Source organism: Agelaius phoeniceus, chromosome Z (assembly GCF_051311805.1).
Source record: "Agelaius phoeniceus isolate bAgePho1 chromosome Z, bAgePho1.hap1, whole genome shotgun sequence".
Classification (NCBI taxonomy): domain Eukaryota; kingdom Metazoa; phylum Chordata; class Aves; order Passeriformes; family Icteridae; genus Agelaius; species Agelaius phoeniceus.
Genome location: NC_135303.1, coordinates 79,230,313 through 79,252,995, shown reverse-complemented (window position 1 = coordinate 79,252,995; position 22,683 = coordinate 79,230,313). Strand labels below are relative to the sequence as shown.

The following is a 22,683-nucleotide window of genomic DNA, read 5'->3' as shown; positions in this document are numbered from 1 at the left end:
TTTCTCAACCTTTCCTTGTAGGAGAGGTGCTCCATCCCTCTGATCATCTTGGTAGCCTCTGGGCTGGCTCCAGCAGGTCCCTGTCCCTCCTGTGCTGGGAGCCCAGCTCTGGATGCAGTGCTCCAGGTGGGTCTCAGCAGAGCAGAGCAGAGGGGCAGAATCCCCTCCCTGCCCTGCTGCCCACGGGGCTCTGGATGCAGCCCAGGACACGTTTGGCTCTCTGGGCTGTGAGTGCCATGGCTGGGCCATGTGCAGCCTCTCACCCACAGCACCCCCAAGCCCTTCTGGGCAGGGCTGCTCTGGGCTGTTCATGTCCAGCCTGTGCTGGTACCAGGCCCATTATTGTGACCTGAGTGCAGCACTTTACATTTGGCTTTGAACCTCTTGAGATTCCCATGGACACACTTCTCCAGCTTGTTCAGGTCCCTCTGGATGGCATCTCATTCTTCAGGCATGTCAGCTTGGTGTCATCTTCAAATTTACTGAGAGTGCTCTCAATCTCAATCTCTATGTCATCAATGAATTTATTTAACAGCACTGGTCCCAGTACAGACCCCTGAGGGACACCACTTGTCACTGATGTCCATCAGGAGTCTGATTGGTCTGATTGACACTACCCTCTGGATGTGACCCTTCAACCATTTTCTTATTCATTTAATAGTCCACCTATGAAATCCAAGTCCCTCTATAAATGCATTGTGAAAAAGCTAGACATGTATGTTTAACTTAAAGACAGGCCTTGGTGGTGGTTTGTATAATTTGCTTTTAAAAAGGGAAGTTGTCTCTATAAAACATGTTGGTTCAGAGGAGTTGCTGATGTAGGAGAAGAAGAAATTTTTCTTGAAGTAAATTCACTATTCTTTTAAATTATGGGAATTAAAAGGAAGATTGCATTAAAGAAAATCTACTTAGAGATTCTCTGGGTTCATGAAACACCAGCAAATCCAGCAGACATAAAGAGTATTCTAGTGTGCCTATTCCTAGGATATCATAAAAACACATCACTTGCATTCAGGTGGTTACATTGGTAAGTCATGTCTTCAGTTGTTTGTATGTCAAAAATTACTTAATTTTGATCACTCTATCTATGCTAATTGTTCCGTGTCTGAAGCCATAAATCATTTCATTCTTAATATACTGACAGTATTGTCATCTGAAAATAATTTTAGTGATTTTTGGTTTACTGTATCTAATACTTTTTTCCCACTGTTTGGTTACTTCCTTAAAATCCTCATCTCAACATCCTATCTTTATAACTATTTTTTAACTTTGCACTTATTAAAGCTATACAGAATAAAGCCTTTGAGCACTTGATGTCTAAGAGTTTGGCAAAATTAAAAAAAAGGCTTTGAAAGACAGGAAAGGAGTGGGCTTTTAAAGAAAATTATTTCTCATTTAAAGAACAAATAGACATTAATTGGTGAGGAATAAACTTGGAAATCCAAAGGTTTGTATTTGCTTGAGTCTGAAATTTCTTCTAGTAAATTGTCAGGCTGAACTTGAACTCTTTGTGCATGGAAGGATGTTCAGCAATTGCCTGAAAACAGAAGATCTGCGTGAATCCAAAGTCTTTTCAGTTGAACATCCTTACAGAGCTACTGGCACCTATGTATTCAAACTGAAAAGTCGTGGTGCTGAATGTAAACATTCAACCAAGTAAAAACATGATGTCTACACCTCTAAAACCTCTACAGAAGGTTTTTATTAATTCTCTAATATACATTCAGAAATTAAGGGTGACTTCTAGTTTCTTGATATCCTTCCACTGGTTCACCTCAATAACCTTGTGATGAACTTGGATTCTGAAAGTCTGTGTGAAAACAGAGAAAACAATAGGAAGGTTTTGTTGTTCGTAGGTTTTAAGTTTTGGGAGTTTTTTCCTGTTATCTGGCTGTGTTCTACTTCCACTGTTTAATGTCTGTCTAGACAGAGACAAAGTTAAATGGTTTTCAATTCAGTAGTATGCTTACCTAAGAGCATTCAAGCCTAAAAATTATGAATAAAATAATAAGGCATACTTAAAATTTCATTGTATTTTAGATCTAGAGAAGCGGTACATGTCTGTTTCTTTGCTGAAGAATTAGTCTGGAGCCATGTGACTGAAAATAACTGAAACTATTTTCTTAAAGTTTGCTTGGCGGAGATTCACTTAAAGCAAATAAGCTGTCGTACATCTTGCCTTTTGGCTGGACTAATTGTCCATTACTTGTGCTACCTTGCACTTTCAAATAGCTTTTTAATCTGCATGAAAAAAACATGGCCTTAGCCATGATTTAGAGAGCCATGATTTAGAAAACAAAAGAATATCCAGCCTCCACCTGAAAGAAATTAAAAGAAATCACCCCTTTTTCTGTCTTAGCATTTGTCATAGTTACCCATCTACATGCCACTTAGTAGTTTTCAAGATACTTATCTTGGTTGCCCCCCCTGAATATCTGTAATTCAGAAGTATAAACAAAATCAGGACTTCTGGCAATCATAAAGATTAATAATATTACTATTGGTGACAGTTCTTCCTCCTGACGAACTTTGTGAAAGAGAGGAAGAATTTTATATTATGAAATTCAGCATTATTCATCATTTTCCTGGAAAAATGTTTTTGAGAGATGTCTCCTTTCCTTTATGTAGATTATTAATAAAGCTAAAAGTCCATTTGTATATACTACTGTTAAAAAAATAGCCTTCTAAAACTTGGAGCAAGGGTACTGATCATTTTATGTAATGACATTCCTGCCAGGTCCGGAATTTAGATAATACATAGGGAAGGGAAATTACAAGCAAGCATAAGAAAAGCTATATTTTCTTTTTTCAGCCCTGTTTAGAAGCTTAGAAGGATAACTCTGATTAAAGACTTGGAAGAACAAAAATGGGCGTGTCTGGGTGCAAAATAGCCATATGTTTGCCATGAATGACTTCAAAGGTCTTTTAAGTTGGGGACTCATTTTTTCTCACATGCATATGCACACAGCCAGCTGAAAGCTAGATGCTCAGAGGCCTTACCATAGCTGGCTTGGATGGGAAACAGCAACAAAAAGCTATCCACAAACCTCAAAAGGACACATGCATTTCAGAAGAACAATTGAAATACATTTTTTGTGCTTGCAATTACTGTGACAGTCTGTGTAACAGTGAAAGAGTAGTACTACCATATTTTCCAAAGTAAGCAAAGCATTCCTGCACTGGTGGTTTGTTGTTTTTCCTCCCTATTTCAGGATTAAATGCTCGACCCTACACTTAGATTTAGAGAATGCTTACAGTTTGATTTATAAATTCGAATTGGCAGTCTCATCCTGCTTGGTGCAGTTGAGAGGAGCAGGTGCATCCACCCACCGACCTCTGCGATTTCCTCTCCATCCTGTGATGTGAGAGCCGGAGACTGCACTGGCCTGCAGGAGTTGCTGGGGAACTCAAGGCTAGCCTGGCTCACCCGGCACTTCCAGCTTGTGCCTTTATCTCTCCACTGTCTGTATCAAATACCTGACTTGCCTTTCCTGGTAGCTAATTCAAGCAAGGATTAGAAAGGAATGTTGTTGTCTAGACTCCACAGAGCCCCCAGCCCTACCACCTCTTCTAAGGTGAGCTCGCCAGAAGTGGGTGGGAGCAATGCTAAAACTGGTAACATGTAAAAATGTATCTTGGACTTCAGCTTTCTTCTTAATTACAAGGAAAAAAAAAATGTAACTATCTAAGCAGAATGGAGCTTCTCTGTTGTGTTTGGAAGTTGTTTCTTAGGGGGTCCCAGCAGACAACCCCATGGTGTGCAGTGTGTCCTGGCAGTCTGCTGCAGCACACCAGAGCTTATCCTGACTCCTCTCCTCTCTTCAGTACAACTTTGCTCAAAAATTGCAAAGTAAAATAGCTTTTTTTTTCCCTCCATGGTTTTCTCAAATTTAATTTCTGTTTTCTATCAGCAGTGATTTATGATTACTTTTCAAGTCACTGAACCCAGGGAAAATTGAAATGGCCTTTATTTTAGGAGGTTCAGCTGATAGGTGGCTACTCCCCTTATTCCCAATGTATTCTTACAGAACTCCTAGTATATTTTCCAGACTCTTTCCTGCTTTGTTCCTTTCCACAGCTGGAACAAGCTCCTTCATCCTATACCATAGAAGACTTTTCTGTAATAACTGCTTTCCTGTGAAGGAAAATGTGAAATACAATGCCTCAGACTGAAAGTGGTAAAGAACTAAACACTCAATAGGATTAGACTCTTGAATCAGAGTTAATAAAAGTCTAAGGAAGGAATTAAAAAATACCAGGGTGCGTACTATAGGAGAAAACATGACTTAGAGGCTGCTGTAGAAAATGAAATTTAACATCAGGTAAAATAACCAAGGAAAAGTGTCACAATCAGGCAAGTAGCTGACATAAAATTAAAAAAAAACCTTTAAATGACTAAAAAATCCCCACTTTTTTTTTTCCTGTTATTGATGTATCTGTTTACGCCTTTTCTGTTGAGAAGGATGGTTTTAAAAAACCAAAGTACTGATTGTTACTTCTTATTATTTTTATGTTGTTGGAATTTTACTAAGGAGTTTTGAAATTATATCTTTGAGAAAATGTCTCTGCCCTGATTGCCTTCTTCAGATACATTTATCCCAGTAAATATGGCAATAGCATGGAATTGCTTTTCATCTCCTTTCACCTCTCCAGGTTCTTAGCCTTGTAAAGGTCCTGGCCACCTCCACTTAACCTGCAGTTTTATTAGTCGGACTAACTCCCTGCATTTTCACATTTCTGCAACACATCAATACTCTGTCCCTTCCTCTCCACATGGTCCCTTCCCTTGCAGAGGATAGAGTCAGCCAGGTTAGTTTTACCACAAAGAACTTGCTGTGCTCTTACAAGCAAAATAACATCAGCACCTGGAGCTGCAGTTCTGAGATGACTCCCTTACACTGCAATTGCTGTTCTTAATGGGGTGTTTGGCATTATATTATTGCATACTGACTCAAACGGTGTTTTAATGTCTAGATTTTGTCAGCTATCCAGATTCAATCTATTGCAAATGTTACTGACTCCCATGGCACAGTAAAGTGTATGTAAATAACAACACCCTTGAGCCCTCATTACCTTAAAATAATTTACTAATGCTGTGTAGGAGGAGAAGAGGAGGAAAGAAAAGTGGGAATTGTGTGGCACTAGAAAGATTTTAAATGACAGTTTCAGATTTAGGCCTTGCAATGCATGGATACCAAGCTAACTGAATGTATTAGTCAAGAACAGAATTTGCAGGTATGTACTACTGCTTTTTTTAAAACTAACTCTGGTTTGGATCATTCCTACATGATTTAGAGGGCAGGATTTCTGGCTGCAGCCATAGAGTCTCAGTGTTTTAGAAGAGATTGCTTGTGCCTGTGACAACCTCCTGTTGCTGTCATTTTTATCTGAGAAATTTTATCGTCTGCCAAAGCTGATACCCTTTAATGACCTACCACAGGCTAACATAAGCAGTGAAATCAGGCTTGTTGGTTTAGGTTGTTTTGTTGGGGTTTTTTTATGTTGTATAAGTGCATATGCATTATCCTTTAATGAGTCAAGTTATTTAAATTTCAGATCAGATTGGGGATATAGTGAGTGTGATGGTTCTATATTCCTCTACCATCTGTCACTGAGAAGCTTCTTAAAGTTGCAGCCTCGGTTAGAAGAACAGCTTGGTCCTATAATCTCTTTGCTGCTGTTTCTAAACAAAGACTAGAGACAGGCTTCTCATCTACTGAGAAACAGTTTTGAGTGAAACCTAGTGGAGACACTAAGGCTATGTGGAATATTCAAAGACTCTACAAATATGTAAATATGTGCACCTCAGTGGTTCAGATCACAAGCTCACCTCACAAAGCACTAATTGAATGGAAATCCCTAGGGCTGAGGAAAAGTAGGTGAGTGGTCTTAAGTTGCACTCCCACAGGGAAGTGAGGCATCTGCTGTTACTGTTTTTATTGCTTTTGGTAGCTCTCAGTCAGATCAGACACCACCAGCTGAAGCAGCGGAGTTGCTAAATCATTTTGGGAATGGAGCAGGACTGACCAATACAGACAGTCTGCAGAGATGGTCTGAGGTACTTCAGCCCTAGAGCCTCTTTGTGGAATTTGGATGACAGCTTGGAATTTGGATGACAGTTGGGATTGTTTTCTGAGTGTTTTTCCCTGTCATGTTTTTGTTCTGAATATATGATACCTTATCAAAGCTGTTGGGTGTTGATTCAGGCTGTCCTTAGTCTCAGAAGATCGTCTTTTTGCAGGCAGTGAGTTAAGTCAGTCTTGGTCATATGGATTATTGTGGACTGCAGGCATCAGTTAGGAGAAGGGTCAGGAGGCCTGCAGCCAAGGTGGAACATCCTTAGAGAGCCGCTGACAGCACCAGCGGCAGAAGCACGGGTGCTGACAGCAGACAAGGATGCCTGTGTAAAGGAATGGAACTGGCCTTCAATTAGTCCAGTTTCACCCACAGGAGTACAGAAAGTACAGAAAGACTTCTTTTTTCCCCCCTGAAAACACCTATAATACTTCTCCTCTTCTGCATGTTATCTGTTTGAGTAGTGCTGGTATTGCTCAACAAGAGGCCCAAGGGCATAGCTGATAAGGGTTCAGGAGACACAGTCCCATATGTCCTGCCAAGAACATTAATGTTTTCTGCTATCCTATTTTCTGTTTCACAGTTAGTAAGGTCTCCAGGAAATATTGCACAAGGCATCTGGGTATTTATTAGGGTTTTGTAAAAAAACCTAAATAAACCAAAACCAGATGGATTTATTAATCGTTTATGTCTAAAGTATTGTACAGGTGTAATTGAACTTTTATACAGCTTTGTCCTGCAGAATTAAGGATGGCAAACCAGATATGGAATTCATAAATTTCCATTTTTTAATTTATAAATTTATAATTTATAAAACATTCATTATTATAAGGATTAGACAAAAATATTTTAATCAGAATGAATTGCAGCAGAGTATAGGAGCTATAGCAACTATTATAGTGCAATATGAAGCAATATTGAAGCAATTATATTAAAACAATGGTATTAAAGCTAGATAAAACTATTATTATGTAGAGATGAATATCACCCATCCATACTGATGACTTTGGGCAAATCTCTTTTGCTCAGCCTCGAGGAGTAACCTTGAGGGGCAGTGAGAAGTCAGGATAAATGCCACACATCATTTCTAACTATAAGCTACTATATATGTATGAAGAAATCATGTATGCAAAAATTAAATTAAACATGATATTTGCTAACAAGGAGGTCTTGGAGTACTGATGTGACCTGATATGAAAAACCAGAACCATGAGCAAAGTCATAATCTTCCTCTTCCAAGCAAATTCATGATATGGACAAAATAGATGCCACTTTCTCTTCCCCAGCCTTACTCATGTCTCGATAAAGTTTGAATAATTTTTGCCTTAACATTTCTACTTGGTTTCATTCTGCTGTTGAAATTCTGTCATCATATAAAAGTTGTTAACTATTTCCAGTGAAAGTTGTCCTGAATTGTTAAAAGAAAACATTTTCACATGTTCATAAACCTTTGACTTCTTTCATTCTTCAGATGGTTTTCTTCTCTTCAAAATTAATTTGCTCAGTAATATTGACTTCCCCACAAAGTCATGTTTTCTGTAGAACAAGTAGTTCATCAATGCTGTAATTGAATATATGTCACTAATCACAATTGTGATTTTACTGCTGGTATTGAAAATTAATTACATTTTAAATTACTTTTTTCACTCACTTCACTCTTAGATTTCAAAATATAGTCTCTAGCATATTGATATTTTCCATTAGTACACTCATATTTCTAGAAACTATGAGATGAAAAATATGTGCTAAATTGCAGTCTTGCACAGTGAACATGATTAAAGTCATGTACATCAGAATTTTTTTGTGTCAGACTGAATATAAACTTTGACAAAATTAAGTCAAGGAGAAAAAGGAGATTATTAGAATACTGTAAATGCAAGACTGTTTTTTTTAAAAGTACTACTTACCATTAAGATAAATAAATTAAATCCCATTATAGCTACCATAATGCAGTTTTACCTAAAATTCTGTTAGTTCTTCAGTACTACTTAGTATAGAAAGTACTGAATACAACTACATATCATTATTTCTGAAGTCTGTGTAGTGCTCCAATATGACAAACAACCCTTGCTGGGCTTTGAAACAGAACCTTGAACAGCCTGGCTTAGTGGAGAAGAAAGGGTCTTATTGCTGTATGAAGTGAAAGAAGGATGGTGTAAATTCCTAGGATGATTACAGAATTGTAAAGGAAATTTCAAAAATATGAAACACCATATGAAGGAAACTCTAGGAATAGATTAAAACATAAGAGGGGGGAAGTGAAATATGTGTGATTATTGAAAATCTGCCTGCTGAACGTTTGGGGTGAATATTATCTGCCGTTTCCCTTGGGCAGTGTGAAATTGCAGATTTTAAATGCCTCATAAAAGTGCCATTGCCCAGAGTCCTACCTGCTGTGGCAGACACCTGCACTCTGGGAATCTGCCTTGCTAACACAAAAGGCAGCCAGCAGTGATATAAAGAGCCATCTCACCTACCCTGCTGCAGTTCAAATGCATTTAGGTCAATGTTACACAGGGGTTGTTTTTATAGTTTAAAGAACTTTAAAGAAACAATATGGATGCTCTCACAAATGACTGTTGCAGTGTCCTCAAATCATCCAGGTCTGCTCTACAGCCCTTGCCAAAGCAGAGACCTGGCAGTCTCCACTGCTCTCAGGGCAACAGGACAGCTCTCCAGGGCACAGAGCAGTGCCTTCCTCTCTGCCTGCAGCACTAACATTGTCTCTGCTCCGAGGCAGCAAAATTTCTGCACCTTGAAATAATCTATCTGCTTCTCAAGAATGATGATGATGATGATGATGTTGTGTATAAGACCCAAACATTTGCCAAGCATGTTTCTAAATCTTCTGGCAGCTGTAGAGAAAGGTGCACTACCCCTTTTTAAAGGACAAGGAGATGGAGGTATTGGAAAATTAATTAATTCAGTCCTAATGGGAGAAATTATGTAGCTGCTGCAGTTTCTTGTTCATTCATCTGGATCTACCTTCAACAACTGTCTCATGCAGTGCTCCCATTTCAGTTTAATTCTCTTAACTTTGTTGAACTGACACAGCTATAGGAAAAAGCAGTGGCCTCTGTGCCTCCTGAGTGCCATTAGCAGAGCTCATTATTGAGGTCATGTCCATCACAAGGTAGGCACTGGGGCTGCACTACGGCCCTCGAGGGACTATTTGTTTGGCAGATATTTTGTGCAGACCCCAATGCTCAACAAGGGCAAAGCCCAGCTTGTCTTTCTTAGGCGTAGAGAAAAACTACCCCATTTTATTTTACTCACAGATTGAATAAAACTTTGAAGATATATGCAGATGATTACAATGGTAAACTAATTCCTGTTTCTCAGAGCAGCTTTGTGATAACCAAGTAAATGCTTTCGTGATAACCAGGTACATTTCTATTTCTCTCGTGAGTATTAAGAGTGACAGATAAAAGACAAAGTGTTACAGGAGAACTGACACAGAAGCAATTTGTCTGAAGTTAGACAGTGAGTGGGTCAAAACCCAGGTGAAACTTACTTTTTATCTAACACAAAAAGTGCTTGTGAAACATGGTTCAGTGGCTCTGTCCATGGATACTCATTTTGCTCTATGGAGCTAATAATCCTAAACTCCTATGAAAGATGATAGGGAGAAGTAGGTATATTCAGAGCACAGTCCTAAAGTAGGTGTCTAAATCAGAGAACTCAAGCCCTAAAAGTTCCTGTGCATGCCCTAATGACAAAAAAATTGGACTGGTATTTTGGACTTTTCTGTCACTTTTTTATCTTGCATTTGGAAAATGAACTCTCCCTTCCCTGCTCCTCCTCTTTTCTCTCCTCTCTTCTCCTTTCCCTGTCCTTAAGTAAAGTAGTCATACATGCAGGATTGCTAGGAAGTGTGCTCTTTTGGAAATTTTATGTAGACAGGTTTTTTTTTTGCTGGTTATTCAGTATCTATTATTGTAAATTTCAGACTGATGACAGCTTGAAATGGTGAGGTGAAATGCACCACATATGTGGAAAAAGTAACATCCATCATGCATGAACCTCCATGAGTGTGCATCTTCAACAGAAATATGGTAACCCTCATCTTATTCAAGTGCTAAAAATGAAAGTAGAAAAGAGGTAATGAGTGCATAGATAAGGAAGTGAAGATAAAAGGGGCAATAGGCTAGGCTGGTAGAAAGAATATTTTCATACCTGAAAGTGTTGACCTCATCATCCTATTCAGATAATTTTTGAGTTACAGATTTTATATATGTAAACTAAATCAGTTTTTTGTTGCCGAGCCCCTTAAACAGAGGTGCAACTTATGGCTATGTTTATATTGTCTGTCATCACTATGGCAGTGTGTGGGATTAGTACCCTCGCCTAGCCTGTCACTGGGCACAGACCCTGCTGCTTCCCAGCAGCTCTTTCTTACTATCTCTAGGTAAGTTTTAATTCTTAAAGTGCTGGCAACTGTTTCTTTATTTTTCTTCACAGCAAGTTTTTAAATATTTTAAAATTGTTGAGTGTTACCTATGTCCTGAAAATGGTAAGGTGACTTCCCATCCCTGTGAGGGGAATGATAAGAATTAGCACTTACTTTAGGGGCACCTCAATTTCCTTCTCTCCCACTGTTTACTGACTCCCTTTAGCCATCTGCTCTTTCAGTATGTAGTTGAGGAGCACTGGCTATTGCCTACCTTTTGTGACTGTATTGCCATTTTACTACATGTCTCTGGCTGCAGTGATAAAGCTGGCTTTGAGAAAGAATGCTCATATTTGTCCAAGTCCTCTCCTCTTTTCATCTCCAGCTCTCTTCCTCTCTGATTGCCTTTCCCTTAGCTGTGTTGTTACAGGTATTTTTCAGGCACTACAGCAAATGTTATCATTGAACAGAAATGCTCAGAAAAAGTAAACCTCATTTGTATCATCAAGTAGAGAGTACAATAAACAATGGTGCAGGGGAAAAGCAGCACACAGGGAAGTACAATTGGCCTGCCCACTAAAGGAGGGCTTTATAATGAGTACATTCTGTATTACCCAAGATGTACTTGGGCCAGGATAACAGATTCATTGTAAATGTTCCCCTCTGCAATGAAATTCTATGGGAATATGATTCTCAGCTTTGCCAGTAATCAGCTTGCCTTCCTCTGAGCATGAGTGAGAGTCCTCTCATGAAATTTGTGCAGTGGCTGGGGGAAGGTTAAATCTGTGCATCCCTTCTATGCACCAGCTGGTCCTGTGGATGGAGAGATTCTTAATGTCTTAGCTATTCACAAATTCTTTCTGAGCTTCTCCTCAGACAACAGCTGTTCATAATGTCCTCAAGAAGTGATGTCAGTTTAGTCAGGCTACAGTTTTCAGTCTAAGTTATTTGGGCACCAATTTATTAAAAAGTATATGTTCAAGTTTAGATGGCTTTGAAAAGTCCCAGCTGGAGTCTGCTTACTGGTAGAAAAGCAACAGATCAATAAAGCAACCTTGGCCATGACACTGAAACATGACTCAGTACTATAATTCAGCACATAGCCTCTATTGCATTTAACAGTATTTATTCATTACTTTTCCTAAAATTTTATTCTTCCTTCCTTCCTTCCACTTGCTTATCAGAGACAGTTTTTTTTCAGATCTAGTGGAGAGAGCATTTCTTTCAAAGACATTCTGGAGGAGTTTGTACAAAGCTGATCAAAACTCCAAACTGGACAATAAAAAAAAAGACAAAGTTCTCTGTTTAATGTGGAAAACACTAATAGCAAACTTTCCACAGTAACAAACCAAACTGCAAGTAAGACATGCAAGTAAGAATAATTTCTTTGATGAATGGGTTGCTTTTCACCACTGCAGACTATCTTATTCTGAGCCACAATGGCTGAGAAGCATCAGTCTTTGTTGTGAGTGAAAAGGTGATATTATACTTGTTTTAGGAAGGTGATTTGTTTGAGTGTCTGGCAGGTTCCCAGTGCACAATACTGTGTGGCACAGAGACATCTGAGCCAGTTTCACGTGCAATACTCTTGCTGTCAGGAGTGGGGTAGCCAGAAGTTCACTCAGGTGCATTTGTTCTAGTTTTCACTGCTCAGTCATCTGCAATGCAGACTTGCTCTATGAATCATTGTACAAAATGTTCTACCTCCTTGCTTCCAGCCTATATTATCAGATAAAAGCTTTACAGATACTCTGTGGACTGTGTTCATGCCATTTGTTAACAAATATTTCTACCTCTTTACTCTAATGAACAGCTTCATGTTGTAAAACCAAACCCTAGAAGATGAGTTTTTAAAAAAATAAAGCAATGCCAAACTGTATGTTAGGTAAACATGGCAATGAAATATTCTGCATGGCAATAAAAGCCACTGAGTATGCAACTGACATAATCTTGGTCTTCTCAACCTCTAGTCCAATTTTTGGGGTTTATTTTAAAACTACCTAATAATTTTTAAAGCACCTAAGTAATTACTTCATGAAGATATTAAATAGCATATCATTCTTAAACCTAAAATTTTCCTGTGGGCTTCACATTTTTATTAGTCTCAGTTGTGTAGGAGGCTGTAAATTTCATATGGGTGCATTTGATTTAATTAGTTGTTTTGGTATATGCACTTGTGTCTGCTCTGAATGTCAGACCAGAATGACAGCTCATCCAAGAGATCAGGTAGGCAGCTGCTCCTATTGCATCCAAAGGAAGTACTTGAATTTGCAGCCTCTGATGAATGGGAACTATAGTTATATTGTTAGTGTCTATATAGAAATCCAGAGCCCAAATCGAAATGATTGGTGAAAACCTGAGTATTGGAAGAAATCACAGTTTATACTCCACAGTCTGAGTGTCTTCTTTTGACCATGGTGGTGACTTGATTGGTGACTTCATGCTTCCTGCAATCTATTCCAGGCTGGAAAGGGAAGGCATTTTAGGGCACCTATAAATCCAACATTCATCCTTTTAAGATCTATTTTCTTAATTTCTTTCTCCTTTTTCTGATTTCCTGAGGCCTCCTGAAAATGTTTTCGAAGTAACTAGAGTGTTTTTTGCATTTTCCATGGTGCACAACAACAAAAAAAGACTAAATATTTGTATAAAAATTATAAAGTATATATATAAAGTACATATTTCTTCTTGTCACCAGAAGAAAAATTGCAAGACTTTCCTAGGTACCCAGTTAATCATGTTGTCCTTAAGATGTATCTCTCTTTGATTCCCCGCTTACAATAGGTATTTGTGGGCACAGCCCTGTGGTGGTACCAGCTGTTGGTTTCTCTGTTTCTGGATTGAAGGCACTTGAGACAGTAATTCATGTTTGGACTCAGGTGTTTATTATTTCTTATCAGTAAAACAGTCTCACTATTGTGAGTCTGGCAGCTTTTCATTAGAAGGCACAAAATGGTTAACAATCTCTTGTTACAAGGTCTTTTAAGACTAAACTATCCAATTAAGAACTGACACCTGGATTATTTTCCCTTTTAACCCAATAACTGCTCCCACAGAGCCCACAATGCAGACTTTTCTGCCCAATTACAAAATGCCACCCAAACCCAAGAAGAAGAAGGAATAAGAAGCATGAAGAAGAAACCCAGGACGACACCCTGTGCCGTCCATCTTGCTTCCTTCCACAATGTACTAAAAATCCCAAAACCTAAATTTCTCACCAAGTGATAGACCTACACTACTCTCTATAATCTATTTCACACTTCTGTGGATTCTAATCTATCTTGAAGTCTAGGAAACTTTCTCCATGAATGAGGGTCAAAGTCAGTGCTCCCCTGGGGTCAGGGCACCCCAGAGCAGACAGAGAAATATCCCTGGTGCCCTGGGTTTCCAATATCTATCCCTGCAGAACCCCTTTGACAGCAGTGCTTAACTGCAAGCTGGAGGTGCTGAACAGTGTCCGAGCGCCGTGTGTTAGATCCCTGATCATTCCCAGTGAGACTTTGCAGAAAATGAATCAAGCAAGGATCAGGGATGGGCTGGATTTACTCCACCTGCTCTGCACTGCACGTTGAGAAGTCAGGGCAAGCTTTCTCTGCCCTGCTGTGCCTGGGTGCTCTGGGGTGCAGCTCTGGGCTCTGGATTTGTAGTGAGGAGAACCTGCCTTGGGCTGCATTGAGCTTTCTTCAAGATCCTTCAGCTTAAGACTGAAGAGAAGATATTTCTCAGTTCTTAAATTGATTTTCCCTTTGCTGCAGCAGTAGCCTAGTTTGTGCTGCTCAGGGTGCATGAGAATCTTGGTTGAGGCTACATCTGATTGGGCAGGGGCTAGTAAATTTTTTGAAATATTGTGTGGGTGAATTTTAATGAAATTACTGTGTAAGTCAGAAATTCTCTGATAGAACCACTTAGAGAGTATGCTGTTATACACTTGCATGTTTATATTGCTTTCCTCCCTTAGTCAAAGTGTTAACACTCAAAAAAGAAAAAAAATCACAATTGCAAAGGGTATGAAGCAAACTCATATGGACCTTTACAAATGCAAAACTCTTTCACTGGCTTTGCAGTTATTCAAGTCTCAGCAAATCAGAACTTTCCATCAATAGATATCTTTTGAACTTGCATCTTTTCATCTTGAACTAATGCTACCTACTTTTTGCTGTCAGTGTCAGTATGTCAGCAATTAATAGTAGTTTCTTGATGATCTCTAAACCACTTCTTGATAGTTAGCCACAAAAATTACAGATCTGCACTCCCTTCATTTAAAATTCTTCAGCTCTACAGATCACTAGGCCCAACAATATTGAAATGCTGTTCTGCAAGGCTGCAGAACTAAGGCTGATTTACAAGCCCTGTGGCAATATTAAGCAATTTGGATGTTTTCCTGTAGTCAATAAGCAAATTACTCTTCCTTTCAATTCTGCTGCATTTGATGTTTCCCATGTTTACATTTGCAATACTCTCATTAATATTAGTACATACTTCTGATTTACATGAAGATCATGAAGGTGTAAACTTTCTGCAGCTACATGTTATTAATGCATTATGGCTACCAAGCCCTTGGTTATGTTAGTTGCAATTGAGGCTTAGTTTGTAGGTCTTGCAGCCAGTCAGTGGTAGTGGACATCATATTTTAACCCTTACACATGTGCAGAGCCAAGTTTTTCTCACTCTTCTTTGTATAGATGCAAATACATAAGACATGAGAGTACATATTTTTTAGATCCATTGTTTGGCCTAATAACTTAGACATGGCTTATTTTAGAAGTAAGCACTCAGGCAAGGTGTCCTGGAAGCGGCACAAGGACTTTCTCACTTGAGCAAAGCACTGTTATTTTCTGTGTTTGTATGCATGCAGATGATGTTTTCTCAATATGCTTCCCAGAAGAAGGATCTCAGCTTGCTCAGTGACGCCAGCACTGCTGTCACTGCACAGTGACACATGGTATTCTCCAGGGTCTGCTCCAGCTACCGCTGGTGTGTGAAGCTCCAGCTGGCACAGCAGAGGCTTCCCTAAATGCTTACAGGTGCTGTGCAAAGCCGTCCTCACTGGGGCCTGCGACAGCTGAGCTCTCCACAGCTGGTACAGCCTTCCTGCCACCACAGCTGAATTTCTCTGGGTTTTATTGTTGATGGTGATGGTGGGTTTGCTGTGTGGTTTTATCTCACTTGGAACCCAGATTTGTGCGTGTTTTTTGCCTAGATAAGGCCTCAAAGAAGAAAAAGGCAGCTAATTTGAGAGGGAGCCCAGTGAATGAAGGTTCTATCACATGCCAGTAGAGGAACCAGAGCAATTATTTTCTAAGCAGATATCCTACAGCATGTCAGTGTAGCATATTACACTGTTTATCTGGATTATAAAAAATTACATTTCATCCAAATGTTGACATTTTCTCAGGAGGCAAAAATGACTACACCACTGGCTATGCAGAACCTTCTAAGTTCTGGTTTGCTCTGAGAATAAACTTAATATTTTTTAGCAAAACTCTTTTTCTACTTATTTTTCTTACAGTCTGTAAATAAGTTCTCATTTTTGACTGACTGAATGATTAGGTAACAGTGGAAATTTTATGTACATGAATAAAAAATAATTCATTAAAGAAAAATATTTTAATAACACCTTAAAAAAACAGAAACCGAATGAATATTAATATTCAGGAATATTTTTTAAAATTACAGGTGTTTTGCAGATGCATGAACTCATTATCCAGTAAGACTTAACTGCCCTGCAACACCTAAAAATGCTATAAATGAGAAGGAAAAAACCCAGAAAATCTAATTTTGCTGGTCTATAATTCCACAGTGTGTCTGAACCTTCAACAAAGTATGCAATTCTGATCTTGCTAACTTCGAAAAATGTCACAGAAGACAGAAAGATTTAGAGAGGAACAATACGGATGAACAAGTTACAGAGGGGTAGTCATACATGGCAAGCAGACAAGGACATTTTTTAAATTATGAGAAGTAGAGGTCGATAGACTCATAAGTGACCATGAAAAGATGGTTTGGGAAAAAGTGGAGTTGGTTACTGGACTATGGATGGCTTTGATTTGAGATAATACAATTGTTCTTTTGGAAGAACAGAAGGCCTCAGTCATGACAGTTTAAAGTACATGAATTTTCTGTTTTAATACAGTGTTTCAAGCTGTTTGGAAATTTGAGTAAAATTTGGGTTTTGATACAGCTTTTCAAATTGCTGCAAAATTCTTCACAAACAGCAATTTGTTTTCTGAGGAACTAAGAGAAAAAGTTGCTTTCATTTTCTTTACCTTCTTTGTGGGTAGCATTGACCTCAGTAAAACTTTGCCATAAACTTTAAAGTGCATGGATTTCTCCCCTGAATCCTTTCAGATTCTGGTATGAGGAGCTTCAGCTATGAAGCTGTCATTGAACATTGATATCAAACACTTCTTTTTCCACATATTTCTGGGTGGTAATTAATCAGCATGATCTGATGCTTCCGATTCTGTCTCTAATATACTAAGCCCCAAGAAAGAGAGGAAAGGGTAAAGAGCTAGAGGCTAGAGAGAAACTTTCATTTACTTTCTATAGTGAATAAAAAAGTAGATGGGTGTTGTCTGATCACAAACATTAGCAGTCAAAGGGTAATCTATCAGTTTAAGAACATAAGGGTAGGAAATTATAAATCCTAATTAAAGGTTTCAATCACATCTACAGAGGCAGTCTCACAGAAGGGGAGGTAGAGTTTAAAACCTTACTGCTCTATCATGTGCAAGAGTAATAGCTTGCTAGAGTGATGCCAAGTTGTATTTCAAAATCAAGTAGGTTGTATTTCAAAATCATTCTTCAGAGGGCATTTTGGATTATGATAGCATTTCACAGCAATAATCCAATCAACTCCATATATTTCAACATTAAGAGACTTTTTGAGCCTTTTTCCACAAATAAATCAGAGCTACTGACTTTCATGCCTATTGCTAAATCAGCCTGGAAGGACAAGAGTGAGTGATCAGGATTCACTACTGTTCTTATCCTAGAACTCCAATAATTGCAATTGATTGCAACCAGAGTGGGACATCACAAGATGAACTGTTTTAATAGTGAGTCAACAGTTTTTGTGAGGCATCAGTTGACCATCAGGATCACCTTAGATATCAACGTTTTCTCATCCATCTTCTCTGTGGCCCCTTCCCCATTGGATGCAGAGTTCTCTTTTGCTTCCTTTCTGCTCTTTTTTTTATTTTTGTTTAATAAACTGAATTCCCCCAGGACATCCTTTTCCCATGCTCCAAATATGCAGTTCCTCACAGATAGATTATCCACAGCACAAAGACTCCTGTCCAGAGCACAAATAATAAATTAATAAACATGAGTTAATTAAAATTTAGGTGAGAGTAACACTTTTCCTTGTGTTTGACCTCCTTTACCTGACAGGTTGGTGTTTTTATCTTTCCTTGGGGTAGTTCTGCCTCAGTGTAGTCAGAAGACAGATAGTTCAGGGAATGTGATGATCTTCTTTCATGATATTTTATATTTGCATGAAACATTTGCATTTAATTTCATATGCATTTAATTTTATTCCCCATAAAAAAGGGACAGTGAGAAGAATTAAACATTGTTTCCACATTTTCATTTAACTTTTTAAAAAGTTTTTTTTCTGTGTACATCACTGAATAAAATAATTCCATGGAACACACAAAAAAAGGTAATATTTGGTCAGCATAAGGAATAATCTTTCTACAACCCAATTTCACTCAGCTAATTTACATAAAAATGTAAGATCACTATTTCTGAATTAAAGTGAGGGAAATAATCTTCCCTTTGAGAAAACTCACAAGATACCTCAATTTTCATCTACATTGCTTAATATATTAAAACTTTCTAAAAAGTAATAAAGTTTCACAAAAATCTCTCAGTTCTGGAACATGACAATCCTCTCTGTATATATTTTCATACAAACACAAAGGAGAAAGCTTCAACAATGAAGAAGCACTAATATTAAAGTACCACCACCCCTGGGAGTAATAAAGTGTGTGAGCAGAGGGAGAAGCCTGTGCACAGGCAGTTCTGCCTCTGGGCATAGCACAGTCCAGATGACTGCTGAGTGCCTTTCCAGACTTGATTTTTCTGGTCCTGTGAGTGCAGGGTGAGAATGCAGCTGTTGGACCCTGCACTTCCACAGCCATGGTGTGCAGCCTTTCCCTTGGTGGATTCCTAGATATTTGCCAGTGGAGACATAGGCCACTTTTCCATGTGTTTGACCTCCTGTGCCCGACAGGCTTGTGTGTTCATCCTTCCTTGTGGTAATTCTGCCTCAGTGTAGTCAGCAAGACAGTCAGGGTGCTCTGAGGCAGGTTTTGGCTACATACGGCTAATTTCTTGTACACAGGACAGATACTTGCTTCTATACCTTGGTGAAATTCCTGTGCCAGACACTTGCAAAAGCTAGTGTACTGTAAGGATGGAGATACTCTCTACAAATGCTGGAGAGCAACTGATTCAAATTATCCATGGCCCCAGGATTTCTCAGTTTGGATATTGGCAGCAAGGCAAAGTTAATCTCCAGGAAGAAGATCTTCCTCTGTATGCAGCAGAACTAAAAATAAAAAAAACACTTTCCTTTATGTAGATGTCATGTGAAGCAGACATGCTATTTTTTCCTGAGCTTTTAGTAAAATCTTGCTATATTGAGTTAAAGGGTTGAATGAAGACATCAACAGCAAATATTTTTTCAAACTCTCATGTTCGAATAAAGCTCATAGAAATTTTTCTCTATTTATTATAATAAAAATGGAAACATTTCAGAGTGAAATAGCAAGGATTGTTTTATTAAATTCTGGGGGAAATATTGACTAGTGTTTGCATAAAACTTCCTCATTCTAACATTGACTCTAACAGATAGGTGGGTAAGCAGAGAAACAGTTCTCTGAAATGTGTGTGTCAGAAGTGTCTGCCATTTCAGAGACATTCTCTCTATACGTTGCTAGCCATGAATTTTAAAAATAAGCTTTAATCTCTCTCTCCAGTCTCCAATAGACTGCTAAGCAGCCAACATGTTGTCAAACCTTCAAAACCTGTAGATAGTCTTCTGTTTCCCTGGCATGCCAGAGAAGAAAGTAAATCTCTGAATACTGAGCTGACACTTCCATCAAATATTTGTTTGTGGTAACGTTCAGATAAACAATCTCTTCTAATAAGTCATCATCTTTCATCTCCAGACTACTATGGAGCTCATTATAAACAAATTCTTTTGAAGTACATTGCTGAGAAATAAATTCTAGTGCATTTTTCAAATTTGAACTCCCAGTTACCTTGCTGATAGTGACATCAGCTAGCATGGTACTTGAAAAAAAAAATCCATCTCTCAGGTCAGTGATATTCTTATTTGTAACAAAACTGGCTGGGCTTGCTGTTGTTGTTTTATAAATTATACAGAGTGTCAGGAGTTCCATGGGTTATTTCTTTGGGGAAAAGAAGAGCAGAAATTTTGGGAAATTCAGTGAGCTGTTTTTGCAATTACTCTTCAGTGAGCTGTTTGTGCAGTTGCAAGATGAGAAAGTGGAAGAAAGACTGTAGAAAATAAAAGACAACTTGATTCAACAAGATTTGACCAATATATGTGAGATGTAAACATGAAAAAACATTTTATTTTTGTAAGCAATTTTTATGACTCTTGTTATACAGTTTATGACTCTTGTTTGATTTTCTATTACCTGACTGAGACTTAAGGAATAATAGGAAAAAATTAAAGATATTTTTTATTCTCTCTCATCTGACTTTATTCCTCCTCCATTTCTGATATTGTGTATTTTGATTAGTTTCAAGGGCCTGTACCTCACTGACACATTTAAAATAGATTATGTAGTTATTCGTTGTAGAATTCATGAAATTGCTTATGAAATATCCACATTGTCAGTGGATATGTCGGCCTCAGCTGCAGTGTTTGTTGTTCAGATTCTTTTACTTCAATTTAAACCGTAACACGCAAGCTTTTGGTAAAAATATATATATATATATATAAAGTTTCTGAGTTTTAAGAAAACAGAAAAAAGAAAAAGCTTGGATGGCAAGAAAGCCATTACAGCATGACAAGCAGAAATGCATGGATGCCCAAAAAAATGAATGAGAGGAACATCAGCAGGACAATAACCCTCTGCATGCCTTGCACTATGCCCTATTTTATGCTGGTAAAAAAAGATACAGACCCAGTGCAACCATTGTTGCACTATCGTGCAGAAAAGTGAAGCAGTGCTTCATGGGCCCATGCCTACACTTTTTAATAATATGCAATTTTATAATATACATTTTATAATTATAATAATAATAAAATATGGTTTTAATATGCTGGGTTTTATTCTCTATGTCTTTTAAATTTATGCATGCATCCTAGAGATGGAGGAAATATTTACGTATTAATACATAAGTACTAAGTCCAGGCCTCTGAACTTGAGTTTTGAAGGTCCCATACTGAAAATACACAATTCAGAGAAACACCTGATAGGTGTCTGTGGATGCACCTGTCCTCTTATAAATTTGCTCAGCTCATCCACTCATTAGTGCTGTCAAGGCCCAGCCTCCTTTATTGAAAACACTTAATTTCTAGTTACAGGTACAACTGTTGGTTTTCTGGTCTTTCAATTCACTTTAAGTTTAATGTATTTATAATTAGTTGCTGTGTAAACTCCTGAATAACAAACTCTTTTTGAATCAGCTGTGAGGGCAGCCCACAAATAACTAATAATAATTAGGTGCTTAGAACAAGATTACTATCTAGATAGAAAAATTAGATTCCCAGAGTAAATAAATTCCCCTTTCACTATTGTCCATCCAAACATACCCCCCTTTGCTGACCATTTGTTTCTGCTGTTGTGCAAAAGCAAGCAGAGTTCAACCGGCATGGCAAAGCAAATTGTCACTATTTTGACACAATTTGCTCATATTTGTGTGGATTTTCTAAGGGAAAATAAATAATTGCACATTTTTAAGTTAAGTACTGTTGAGAATTATGGCCTTGTGGACCCAGAACCTGCCATGATTCCTGAATCCTGAGTACCCACCTGGCACTTGAATTGTGGGATGTTCCTCACAGCCTTACTGGCTCATTCTGGTCTTCCTGCTCCTGCAGTGGTCTTCACAGCTATTTCAAGCTGTCTCAGCTATTTTGAGTGGCTGTTTTCAGTCACCTTACCTTGGCAAAGTCTTTCAAGAAGTGCAAGCAGCAGAAGGGAAACACTGTTTTTTCCCCTCCCTTCAAACCATCCTGTAAAATTTGAGTGAAATTGCATAGCATAAATTTAAATAACATGTTACTGCCTGTTTTCTACTGCTGATTTTTAAAGGATGGCACACCCACTGGCATCAGTACAATTCTCAAAGTAAATTTTCCTACTGCAGTGGAAAGTACCCTCTGCAGTGAAAATTATCAACTGTTTTAAATGTTACAAATTCTCCCTTAAAAAAAGAGATGATGAATACTTTTGCCTGAATTGAGAAAATGGTATCGAGATTTGCAGGTTTCATTTGAAATTCCATAAATTAAGGGCTGGCAGTATGAGCCTTGGAACCTGATAATATTTTTAACTTCTTATAAGTGTTAGGATATTTATTTATGTGTTGGTGGTCTTCTCCCTAGCATTATGTTGTAATAGGATTAAATGTCTGACTTGAATCCAGAGCTTTTTTTCTTGTTCAAGGTGCTTTTATTCCACCTGTCAGCCATTATATCCACCACGTAAAATCTAGGATATGCTACTTTGCTTGCAAATATGCATGGACCTTGCTGTGGATCAGGAATCCTTTGTGCTAGGGGCTGTATGAGCACACAGCGCCAAAAGGGGGGAGACCTTCTGCTTTCAGTGTGTGTTGTGTTTGTCTCTGCAATATCTGAGTGCCTTCCAGTAGTGCACTGAGCAATGCAACTACCATCTGGCATGTGTTTGTTCGCTCACTGTCTCCCCAGGGGAAGAAGTGTGTGCAGTGGAGTGTTATGTTTCTGAATTTTCATACGTAGATATTGACACGTGCTTGCACTGGAAATGACAAGGTCAAAATACATGCCTCACACTGGGAATGAAAAATGGTGGTATTTTGAATGTTCCTTAGTTAATTCTACGTATGCCAGATCTTGAACAAGATCTCCCTGTTGCATAAGAAGATGCATTTTTAATTTAATGCAGCATTTTCCCTTCTTGCATAGCCTCTAGTCACCCTCTGTCTTCCGTAAGGAGCTGCCAGGGGCTTCCATCCCTTTCTCCAGATGG

General features: G+C 38.4%; 1 long non-coding RNA gene across 1 annotated transcript in view; it reads left to right on the top strand.

The window, feature by feature from the left end:
* Positions 1 to 5,166: 5,166 nt before the first annotated feature.
* LOC143692164 (uncharacterized) overlaps positions 5,167 to 22,683 on the top strand; it is an 80,926-nt gene continuing 63,409 nt past the window's right edge. The window contains exon 1 of the long non-coding RNA XR_013180015.1: positions 5,167 to 5,235. This is a non-coding gene — a long non-coding RNA (uncharacterized LOC143692164). The remainder of the gene's footprint in view (positions 5,236 to 22,683) is intronic.